We start from the raw sequence: 13,646 nt of genomic DNA on the forward strand, positions 1-13,646 counted from the left end.
TCATATTATGTGTGTTGGGATTTTGGGAAGTGACACCTTATGGAGGTAATTTTTTACTGTATCAATTGATAATGACGATTGTACAATGTGACTGTGTTTATTAATAAATATAAATTTTATTCTATTACAAATGGGATACGTGTTTTTCCTGGTGGCGAATTTTCAGAAATTAAATTTGAATCTCCTACATCAAAAGTCAAGAATGTCCGTTTCATGTAAGACATTACGATTAATAGGTTTTTTTTTAAAAAAAGTTTGAAAAAGAAAGTTCCCAATTGTTAAGTCATTATGCTTTTTTATCTAATCAGGCTGGATTATACAGACGACTTCAACCACATAGAAGATGAATACAAAAGGATGTTGCATGCCATATTATGCAAACCATCGATTAAGATAAATTATATTCCAGTATCTAACTTATTTCACAAATTTTATTAGTCTATTATATTATTTGTAATGATGATATTTTTTTATGTTTTCTGATTTTTGGTTTGGTGCGAAATTGTTTTTATTTCAGTAAAGTTATAATTAATAAACTCATAAATTTTTATAAATAACCCAACTATGATATCATATTATTATTTTATTAAAATCTAATGTATTCGATTTATGATATTAAGTTTATTAGCACTAAAACTAAATCCGTTATAAAGATAAAACATTTCTCATAAATAATTTCAAAAGGATTTGAAAATAAGAACAAACACGAAAACACTATTACTAATAAAATAGAATCAGAGTCTGAAATCTTAATTACTGGACTCGATCAAGGCGTTAGACATCATCTGTATTCAAAACGTTTATCTTGTTCAAAATCTTGAAATTACAATTATATATGTATATATATTAGTACTGTTGTTAATTTTTCTAAGTCAAATTAGATGATATCGAGAAATATATTTACTTAGTACAAAGATTTGAAATTTCAGTGATTGGTGGAGCAGTGATAAAACGGGACAGAGCGTTATCATCATGGTGTTTGATAGTCTCATTCTCTAAAAATATATGTATTAGATTTTACATTATATAACAATTTTATTTACAACAAAATAAAAGATTGTCTCATTAGAACACATACCACCGTTAATTGTGACACATCAATCAGTTAAAACACATATAGCAAAGGGACTGTCGTACTCCATTCATTTATCTCTTATTTAAGTGTCAATTTACCGTGCGCAATACACTCAAGCATAAAATCTCTATGATTTGACAAACAACTTCATTATGATATATCATAGTACACTTCAAAGAAATAATTCGAGATTGACTTACTCATCGTCTATAGTATGAAAATGAATTGATACTACTTTCGTTCCATCTGGATATGTAATAGTAAAGTATTTAGCATCTTTGATAACTCTAATCAAATCTGTGTTTGTAATTAATCAAAATAAAAACCATGAGTTCAGACTATAAATATACTTTATGAATCAATATTGAAGTAAAACTCACCAATTAAATAGTAGTGCGCACTTACATATTCATAGATCGAGAGGAAAGAAACAAAATTATGGAGTGAATTATTAATGGTAAAAGCGGAGAAAGCTTTATTCCTCTCTTCAGAGTAATAACGTAATCATGTTTCATAATACTTTCGATATAAGTCCAGTTGTTAGGATTCAAAATGAATCCAGACAATGTAATCCACTGTTCTTCTATACAACTCGGATTGAAATAGTCCATCATCTGGTTGTTAACCATAACATGTATTCTACAGCCCAAAAATTATATGCAACAACAACAAAATATCAATAACAGAGTAATATATGTTCAAACAGTAATACATAATCAACCGAAAATATCATTAAAATTCTCATAGGTAATTAAAATTACTTTTTGCAACTCTATAAGCTTTTCATTGGTAAGCTTCTCCAAAGATAACGCAATTTCCATAGCTGTATGATAAAATAAGTTAGAATCATCAAGGGTAGAATATTTGGAACACCATAGCTATATAGATGAAACTTACTAAAATAAATATTACTCGCAATATTATTAAACTCCTGCTACAATACAAATTTGGATGATCTTGAATAAACTTACGGTACTTAACACACAATGCATCTCCCTTCTCCTCGTGGTCAAAATCGAAGAAGGGCATCAAAGTAGACAGCAACTTCAGTATTCCATCACAATTGTTCTGAATCTCGATCCATCAAACATAATAAACAGTACATCTAGTCTACAACCTGATAGATCTTTGAAACTACATCTGGAACTCCATAAACTTCTCAGCAGATCTCATTCTTCAAAACTTATATCATTAAAAAAACGATACTAAAATACAAAACAAAAGTTGCTTTAGAACCTTCATAGATCATTCAACACTGAAGACACATATACATAATTAGGTTTATCAGATCGGTTGAAAATTGACAGATAAAAATAAGTATCAAAGATAATTTAAATAACCTTTTTTTGAATTGCTCTTCTAATCCCTGGATTATGTTTGTTTAATTTACTCAGCTCAATATCCTACCCAAGGACCTGCAAAAAGTGTTACAAACACACAAATTATTCTTTAGAACTGGATTCACTCGAAAACAAGAATACAGAGAACATGTGATTATCAAAAGAACAAAAACATATAGATGAAAGCAATCATGAACATCAGAGACTAAATGTAAAGAAATATTAGCATAAACTTAAAAAAAAGGTAAACTGCATACAAAACGACAAAGGCTGGTGTCATTAAAAAAAATTAAGGTCATAAAAACTGATATATATATATATATATATATATATAAACTTCTAATCTATATATATATATAGAGTTTTTAACATACACTAGGGTTTCCTATTTTATTTGATTTTTTTTATTTCTAAAATATGTTGATAATACTAAATAAGTGGCTTTTCTCCATTCTCACGGTATTTACTAATAAAATAAATATATAACCACGAATCTATAAACGTATATATGACTTTATCATTAGGTTCTTAATATATATGTTTTTACAGATAAGAAAATTTCATTTTTAATATATGTTAGTTATTTTTTATTCAGTATAGTTAGAAGAATTAGGCAATTTAGAGAAGGTAAATATCGAAACTCATTTTTGATATTTTTTATAATTAAATAATCATAGATACGACTTATCATTTCTCTCTAAAATATTTACTTAAACATATTAAAAAAATATCATTTTTGGATTTAAACAACAACAAAAGTCAGTTTTCATTTTTTATACATGAATATCCATTTTCTAATATGTGATAATTAAACAAAGGTATTTTTATCTTTTATTAATTAAATCAGATAAATCGATTTAAGATATAAAGGAATTTGAAAAAATGATTAAATTAGTTTAAGGTTCAAATTTGTTACATATGAGATAAAAATTCGGGTCACTAACAAACACAGCGTGTGATATTTTTTTTTGTTAACCAATTAGCATCTAAGTATATATTTTATTGTCGACAAAAAAATTGATATTGGGTCATTTTTTTCTGTCATGAGTTCTATTCCATGTTTAATTGGATTTTAACTATGGAATATTTCTTTTTAATCAGATTTCATTTTTTAGTTGCAGAATGATCAACTGACCAATCAGAATAGAGTATTTTCATTAATGACATAAGTATAATTTAACATTTTCCACTAAAACAACAGTAAAACTAGATTCTGACCCGCTCGTGGGGTAGAGATATTTTTTAAAAATCATATATATATATATAAACAGAACAAAAAATATACTAAATCGGTCATTTAGTGTTTCAAAATTGTTTCAGGGAGGTATATCAAATGGCCGGTCCAATAGGGATGGGTTTATGTTTGATGGCCCAAGTGAAAAAAAAAAATCCCTTTTGGCTCTTAATCCTGTTGAGCCGGGCCAGTTTAAGAAATCGGTATAGTATTTGCATTTAGTAGATACTATAAAGTACATACAAAACCAATTATGTATGTTTAGGTTGGTAATACATGTTTAGTTATATATGTTTCAATTCGAAAACAGTTTACTTTCATAAGTATATATGAAATCTAAACAAACATAATTCATACTAAATTCAATTTAGTATATTAAACCTAATAAAATACAAAATAATATCATAAGCAATAAGATCATAAGATCAGCATATAAAACATTTAATATTTTTAATAATATCTCACACATATATGAGAAAAAGGTTTAGGGTACTTAAGAACATAAATGTCGTTATTACAAACATGAAGAGGACATCACTCCCATACCGATAATAATAGATTGTTCTGAAATAAACATCAGTGCAGGTTAGGTATCCTTACCCTTAGCAGATTTAATCTTCGAGTACATATCGGTAAGACCAAACCTGCATAATAAGATAGATAGAAGACATAATTAATATCAATAATATATTATATTGCAAAACAAAAGTATAAAAACATTTTCGTGAAAACTTACATGAACATAAAGTTCTGCACCTCAGTTTTCTCGGGTTGAACAGGAATCACGAGATACTACCACCGTCTCTAACAACAATCTCTGCTATCAAATGTGATAAACCATATGTATAAACTATGTACGATATTTCTTATATATAAAATTATCAACCTGTTTAACGATTTAACTAAATTATAACTATACTAACCTTTAGAATTATCAATTATCCATTCACTTAGAAGACAAAAGACCAAGTCGGTTGTTCTATTATTTCACTTTTAACAAAGTTAGTTGCCATGTTATTAAACACAACACACTTGAGGACAAAATTCCTGCACACGAGTATCAATGCTCAAAAGACCAAGATCATACTGCAAAATACACAAACTAACAATATGATAACACCTGATTTTAACCACTTTTATGGATCATTTTCAATATCTTATGCAGGTGATTTTAACCACTTTTATGGATCACTTTCAATATCTTATGCAGGTGTTTTTACTCACTTTCAAGACCTTCTCACCGTCCGATCATCCACAAATTTGAATCATTATAGAGGAGACACCCAGCTTTCCAACACACTTGGAATCAAAGCAATCCAACGGTTAGATCTCAAGATATCATCAATACACTGAAGGCCGATCAACACAAGCCCAGTCAAGCACAAGTGCTTTCACCCGTGGCCAGCCTTCTTCCCACCGCGGCTCAGGAGGTTTCACCCCCGGTGGACCTATGTCCGAACCTCAGGAGCCCAACTAAGGCCCAAGACACTTCCTGCACCCATTTTACAAGCCCTAGACGCCCAAGACTTGGAGAAACACTATAAATACTCATTTTTAGGTCTTTTGTAAGATAGCCTCTTTCTTCTCTTTGAGAGAGAACTCATTCATAGTTTAGGTTTTATTTTTATGCATCTGTAGAAGCTTTTCATCGCCATACTGTCTTCAATAAGAGAAGTTTTTCTGCAACTTTGTTTCTTTTACTTTTCTTCTTCTTAGTTCTAAACCGATGATGATGTCTACCTCAGCCATGTCTGAGTAGTCACCTAGTTGGGTGAAAGCGTAATCCAAAGGGATCCCATGTTCGAATGACATCTAGGTTTTTAGGAAAAAAGGATTTCGATTTTTAACATGATTCTACCATTCATCCAATTCTCAAAGCGGTAATTCTGGATTGATCACCCAGAATCCGATCCTAGGTTTAATCCGAGCCACGAGAGTGTTGTATCTGGGTTGCCTGAACTGGATCTTATGGACGTCCCCGTCGTCGGAGACGAAAGCTACCTACGGAGGATACGTAAGCAGAGATGGATTCTGATCTACAAAGCATGATCTTGTTCTGGCATGAGAGCGAGTGTTAATTGCCATGAACAAGTGATTAGATGATTAGGGTGACGAGATCTGGCTAATCTTACATGTGTTTATCCTAGTTTCACAGTCATAGAAAATCCTTGCCTAAATTCCTTGTGTTTTAGAACATGAACCCTAAAGATAAACCTTGAACCCAGCGCTTTTTACTTACTGTTTTTCAACCGATTTTTACTTAAAGCTCTTTTTAATTCTCTGCATAATTAGATTTAGTGACAAAACAAAACCCCTTTTTATTAGATTAGGTTTACGATTGTTTTTAGCATCAGTTAGAAGTCCTCAACACACAGATCTCTGTGGATTCGATCCCTAAGTACTACTGCGTTTGCTGTGCACTTGCAGCTTGTTTAGGGTAAAACTTGTGTTGCCCACTGCACTCACATCAAGTTTTTGGCGCTGTTGACTTGACTTCTTAATCTAATTTCAATCCTAAACCTCAAGATTTTTGAGTTCTGCTGGAGATTTTCTAACTCCTCTTTTTATCTTTGCTTTCTTTGCTCACAGGTGCATGAAAACTAGGAGAGATCCTGACGAAAATCGTATTGCCCTTAGACGAGATTGATAAACACGAAAGAGCACTTAGGAAACTCAGACGAAGAACGCTCAAGATGGCCAATCCTAATGCCCATCGGGAAAATCTTTTAAACCGTGATTAGGAGGATCACATTGGAGATGATGACCGTGATTCAGTTCATGGTGACGATTTAGATGCTGCTCATGAAGAAGATGGACAGCCACAACTCGATGAAGAGGGAAACCGAGTCCCTCTAAATCCTGCTCAAATCGCTGAAAATCAAAGGAGACAAGACCATGCTGATGCTGAAGGAAGAAGGAATGATGAAGACATTGTTCCACCAATTGTTAGAGAAGCCAATCGACCAATACAGCTTGCTAATCCTGCGAGAAGACAGCCTCGGAACAGACTCATTGCCGATTTTGATGCACCTCACCAACACTTTCAAAATCGATCAGCTATTCAAATCCCTTTTCCAAGAGATAATCATGAGATAAAACCTCAGATAGTCTCTTTGGTGAAGCAGAACCAATTCCAAGGAATCTCTACTGTGCATCCGATGGATCACATTGATCTTTTTGAAGAAATCTCTGGAATGGTGAGAACAACTCCAGAAACTGTGGACTATGTGAAGTGTAATCTTTTTCCTTTCTCTCTAAGTTATAAAGCTTTTAGATGGTTGAAATCTATTCCATCTGGTTCTATTACTTCATGGGAAGAATGCAAGTCAGCTTTTCTGAACCACTTCCACACCAAGTCAAGATCAAACCAGCTGAGAAACAAGATACAAAGTTTCCAACAAGGCCTAATAGAATCATTCTATGAAGCCTGGGAGCGATTCAAGGAGTATGAGAGAGACTGCCCTCATCATGGTTTCTTTGGAGCAAACCTGCTAAGCACCTTCTACAGAGGACTTCAGCAGCAGTAGCAACTTTCTCTTGACACTGCCAGCAATGGAGATTTCAGTTCAAAAACCATACCACAAGGGAGAGCACTCATCGAAAATCTGGCTGTAGCTAACTGCAACAACAACCCTGAGTATGACAGATCAAATATCACTAGTCATGAATCAAGGGAGATTGCTGAGCTACAAATCATGGTAAGTCAACTTCTTAAGTCTCAAAATAAGAATATACATGCTTGTGATATTGCTGTAGGAAATGAGGAAGATGGACGATATGAAGAAGATGGCATGTACCAAGAGGAAGAAATCAATTTTATGGGAGCCCATGCATATCATAATCGATTTAGTCCAGCTTTCAACAACAACTTTAGGAACTCTGGTGCCCACATCAACAATTTCTCATACAGAAATCAAGGAGCCGAAAATCAGCCATATCCACAGCAACAAAGGAGTTTTCAAAACAAGTTTCAAGGTGGAAACTATGGAGGAGGAAACTTCCAACAAAGACCAGCATTCAATCCTCAACAAGCACAGACCAGCTCATTAGAAGCAACCCTTTCCCAGCTAAGTAATCAGGTAAATCGCTTGAACAAACTATGATCCAGACTACTCAAGGCAATGAGAAGTCATTCAAGGAAATGAGGGTGAAGATCGATTGTATCTATACTGATTTGCATGGGAAGTTCAAATCTCTTGCGACCCAAGTCAAGAAGTTGGAACATCAGATAGGTCAACCTGCAGATTCAATGAAGAGACACCCAGGAGTTTTACCAGGAAGAGTAGAAGATAATCCAAAGAAGTTCTGCAATGCTATGACAGCAGTTTTGGAGGAAGAAACTATCGCAGACTCTAAGGGGAGATTGACACCTGAACCTCTCATAAAGGAGTTTGAAACCGAGCATGAGAGAAGCCGAGTCATTCCTGTTAAGGTACCCAAACGCTTGCCTGACCAAAGACTCAAAAAGTCTAAGGATCCAGTGCGTTTCTCATTCACCTGTTCAATCTTTGGAATTGAATTTTCAGATTGTTTATGTGATTCTGGTGCTAATGTAAATGTCATATCAAAATCTATTGCTGAGAAACTTGGTATAGGTACATTTGTCCCCTCTCCAGTAAGGATAATCTTTGGTGATTCATCTCAAAAGAGAACAGAAGGAGTGATCCAGGATTTGCCACTGATCATTGGAAACAAAACAATTCCAGCCGATTTTCAAGTCTTGGAGATGGACAAGGACAAAGACAGACCTTTGATATTTGGTCGCCCATTCTTAGCTACTGTAGGTGCTGTTATTGACCATGCAAATCGCTGTTTAGTTTTCTTAAATGTGGACAGGAGAAAGTTCTATAAGACCACACCAAACCCAGCCCCAAATCAAAAAGACAAGGACAAGGAGAAGGTGTTGGAGGACAACAAGGAACTAAAAGCACTTGCATCTAGGCAATTTGGGAACATCATGATAGTGGTGCCACCAGACATCAGCAAGGAAAAGGAGAAAAATCTCGCAGGAATTGTTGAGAAGACAAAATATGTCCTCAAGGATGCAAAAATCCTCAAGAAAGGAAAAGAGATTGTGATTCAAGATGCAGGAAATCCAAAGTTCAGGCTAAGAAGGACCACAAGGACTCTTAATTAAAGGATTCCTGTCTCTCTTTCTTAATCCTAATCCTGACAAGAGTCTAGCTAAAAGACTTTAAACAAAAGGGCTTAATGGGAGTCAACCTATTTGGTATGAATTTCTTTTTCTTTTTATTTCTTTTCTATTTGATTTATTTTCTTTTATTGCATTTCAGGCTTTCATAAAACCCAGAAAAACTAAAAACATTCAAAAAACCAGAAAATAAAAAAAGATAGGAGGAGAAAGCAGGAAAACAAGAGAAAACAAGAACTCCCGTAAGCATTTGCCGCGGCCGCGATCAATCCTGCTGCGACCGACCCGTCTTTTACTGCGACCCGCATGTTTCAGCCGCGGCCCGACTCGAGTTTACCGCGGGCGCGCGCACCTGGCCCGCGGCTGGCCCTGTTTTGTTCACCAGGCGAGTTTTCCCTGTTTCCCATAAACCGGAACTTCAATTCTCCGTTTTACTACGGGATTTAACCGGGAGGTTCCCAAAACATAATTTCCATGTTAAACACGCCAGGTAAGTCTTCTAAACTTTTAAAAATAAAATTTTTCTTAGGAAAAACACATTTTTAAAAGAAAAAGAGGATTTAAAAGATCAAAAAGGTATTTTCTCTTCATCTTCCCCAACAAGCTTGGAGATTTAGAGAAAAAGACAGATTTCAAACTTGACAAATCTTTTCCAAATTTTCGAACATATCTCACTCTTTTTCAAAGGAGATTTCAAATCTATCATCACATAACACTTTCATCAAGGTATGAGCTCAAATTTCTCACTTTTTCTTAAGAACTCAGATTTAGGGGTTTCTTAGAATGAGTAGAAATTCAACTTAGGATGATTGGAAACTGTCTTTGGACTTAAGGCTAGACTACTGGGTAGTTTATTGCATGATTAAACACTTAGACCATAGAGATTTGAAATTTTCAAAAATATGAGATTTGGACTTTGAGAAAATCAAAATTTGGAGATCTCTTTGGTTCAGCTTTGCAAATCTGATTTGTTTGGTTCTTTTTGATAGAAAACTAGACTAGAGTACATGTGAGTGAGCATAAGACATCATCCTGATTCAGAAATCTCATGTGTTGAACATCAGTATATCGAACTTGACCAGAAATTCTCAGCTTTTGTAATGTTTGATGCATTTACAGCTTGTTTGTCATGATAATGTGTTTGTGATTTCTCTATAAACACCTTGTTCATAAAAATCGTTACCAAAGCAGCTTGATTTATCCTTTGTCTCGAGAACCTCGTTTTTGCAGGTCATGGATCTTTCTCAAGTTCGACTGCTTCGAACTAAGAAGATGCATTGAACGAGACACAACTGAGTGAAGATGAGCCTCTATCCATTACTGCGCAAAAAAGAATATTTTCAGGAAAGATTAAGCAGACCTCCACTCAGCTATCTTTCCCAAGACTCAATTAGGCTTAAACATTAACTTTTGAGTTGACTAAGACAATTATGATACTTCTGTATTTATACTAAATTGCATTTGTATTTGTATTTCTTTGATACAGTTTATTTGTACAACTAGGTAAATTGGTTTTTATAATGGTACAACTATGTTCATTATCTTTTTAAAAAATAACAAAATTACTTTTATAAAAAAAAAAACATCATCTTTGATTTTGGTATACAAGTAATAAATCAAAATAACATTCATTAGCTACAAAAAAAAAAAAAAAAATTGGATAATAGAATGTATCATACTCTTGTTTTCATATCAGTCACCTTATACTTTTATGATCACTTTGTTAATCCTAACTATCTTACAATGCAAAAGATACAAAAAATATGCTTTATGAAATATTATTGCGTGAAGACGTAGGGGCAACAATTTTATTACCTTAAATCAAGTGTACAACTAAAAATATTTAATTTATAATATGGTATAACTAATTATATACGAAAAATCCTAAAAGTACAACTATTTGTATGTGAGTAAAACTGTACAACTAGGAACAATTATGTGTAAATTTTTTAATTTTTTATTAATATAATTGCCATGTGTCTAAAACTGCGGTGACATGTATTGAATGACGGCGCCACGTGTCTATTTTGACTATGTCATGTGTTATTCATGTTTTTTTGTATTTTTTATTATTTTTTTCAACCTTTTTTTAAAACATTATTCTTTAATATATAGTAATACTAAAAACCTAATTATACCTAATTATACCGGATTATACCGAATTATACCAAATATTATAATTTTTCAATTACGAATAGTTGAACCTAATGATACCGAATATTGTAATTTTTGCAATACTAGGTATCTGCCTGCGTTGCGCGGACACAATCATTATATAAATCTTATTATAATTTGATTATTGAAATTCTTGTAACATAAACATCACATTTTTATTTTCAATTTTTGAGACTAAAACATTATATAATAAGATCCAACACACAAGTTTTAAGTTATATAAATACTTATACAAAGAAATAAATCATACAAATACTAAAATAAATCATGTAATAAGATCCAACATACAAGTTTTAAATTATATAAATACTTATAAAAAGAAATTAATAGAACACTACTCTATTAAGTATTGTTATAAGTTATATTTCCGTCTTGTGTCTAAAACGTGCACCACCTCTCCCGAATCCTGGAGGTTTAAGAGACATATACATACTATAAGATTATTGTATATACAAAACTCTCCAATTGTAATTTTCAGATTACTTACTTTCTCTTAAAAATCAGGGCATCATCCGTAGTGGGATCAAGGAGAAGACGGGAAAAACCAATTGCTTCATGTGAATGGATAATTATTTCATCTACATGTATAAAATTATTATTAGGAAATATACATGCAAAACAAATATAAAACATATATTGCACAAAATGAAAATAATAATGACATATGCTTGATTATCCATACCTTCTTTTTTATTTACACTCCAATCGGTTAAGACAAAAACCGCAAAAGGACCAGTGAATCCTTTGGTTCTTTCTTTGATATCAGCGGCAAAGTCCCCATATGCGATGCATTTCAATTTCACGTCCCTTTGATTTGAACAATTTAAGTTACAAACTTTGTTACCAAGATATAGTGATCGTGAGAGAAAATATAAACTTACTCGAGATCTGTGATGGTAAAATTTATTTTCTGAATAATATCTCCATCACGGTTATTCTCTGTTTCAATGTCGCTAATATTTTCCATCACTCCAATGAGATCTACAAATCAATTATGAGAGAAATATTTATCATAAACGGAATTCATTTTTTTCTATATATGTACAAATTTATATATGAAAACACTGAAAAGAATATTAGAAGTTAATCTTACCAACAGGATACAACTGAGCATAAGGAATTCTGTATATCTCACTAAAAGAGACAAATTTCATGAAGGGATCCATTGTCAATGGTCGTAGACTTGAGACTTCTGTCCCAGTAGTGAGAATGATCTGATAATTGTGTCTCGTTGTTCTTCCCTCATTCTTCCATTCAGATGGTATCAAGCCGAATTTAGACAATTCAAGCCATCGTCCTTCGGTCCCAACACGGTAAAAATATGGAAAAGCGAGGTTACCACATGAAGCATTAATTCTACAACCCTATATACAATGAAATTTACAAAGAGATCAAACAAACAATAAATATAGACAAAATAGTTATATATTCATATTAGATAACACTTACATTTTCGTCGACTAAAATGAAATTCAGCCCTGGTAAGCCTTGACGATCAGGTTTATTCCATCTTTTCAAAACTTTGACACGGATTTTCCAATCTCGTCTCCAAGCATGTAACTCATCAACAAAGTTATATGTAGTCATGTGGATAATGTTTTTATAAATCCAAAGAAACAGTTGGGGAGAAGGATTGCTTTGTTGTTTATTTTTAACAATGTATATGAGGAAATGGGGATATATATAACACCCAAATAACGGTTATGGAAAATGTTGCGTGAATTAGTGCATTTTACGTATTTTTTAAACTAAAAATGCTCCAGTTTTGGAAAGTTGCAACTTATGATGAATATTCTAGATAGATTATTGGTTAACACAATTTATTTGTTAAAGGAAGAGTCGAATTTTGGTTACAACACGGAATTTTTTGGCCCATAAGATGTATAAAAATATTGGGCTCAGATGATATATAATTTAAGTGTAACATAATAAACCGTTTACATCAAACAGATTTAGAATCAAATCAGTTATATATGTTATTGACATACTTTTTAATAATCCAACACGCGATATTTTTTGACAGAACATTATTAAAAATGTTTAATATTGTTTATAATCCAATTTATTAGAATAACGTTATTTTTATCCAATGACAATCCTTCATAAATAATCAACTCACGATAGCACATAATCATACTCAATCAGTAAATTTACCAAAACAATGTATATTATATATATAAGGAGTAATTTAAACCCAAATTAGAATAAATTATTATTTATTAATAATCGCAAAACAGCCTTGTAAATACAAAAAAAAAGGTGTCTAACAAAACTAATAATATATATGGATTATCGATTTTGAATCCTTTTAATCGGCCCAAACCATTTTCATATATAGATCTAAATATATGAAAATATTTTTTTTTTCATAAGTCAATTTAAACAACACATAGAAACATACTTACCTATTGCGCAAGGTTAAAACTTCATCAATAGGTGAATCAGTGATAAAACGGGACACACCATCATCATCATGATCCTTGATAGACACATTCTCTAAAACATATATATTGGAATATTGTTATGTTATATAAAACGATTTTATAAATAACATATTGATGTATCATCAGAGAACATACCCCGTCAATTGCTACACACCAATCGGTTAACACACATATGGCAAAGGAACCTTCGTATTCTCTACACTTATATCTTATTTCAGTTGCCAAC

At 32.5% G+C, this 13,646-nt stretch overlaps 1 non-coding gene across 1 annotated transcript; it reads right to left on the reverse strand.

Moving 5' to 3' along the window:
• Positions 1–7,018: 7,018 nt before the first annotated feature.
• LOC112085693 lies at positions 7,019–7,124 on the reverse strand. Its single transcript, XR_002898993.1, has one exon. It is a non-coding gene; the product is annotated as a small nucleolar RNA R71 (small nucleolar RNA).
• Positions 7,125–13,646: the final 6,522 nt, after the last annotated feature.

Source organism: Eutrema salsugineum, unplaced genomic scaffold, assembly GCF_000478725.1.
Source record: "Eutrema salsugineum unplaced genomic scaffold, Eutsalg1_0 scaffold_3, whole genome shotgun sequence".
Lineage (NCBI taxonomy): Eukaryota > Viridiplantae > Streptophyta > Magnoliopsida > Brassicales > Brassicaceae > Eutrema > Eutrema salsugineum.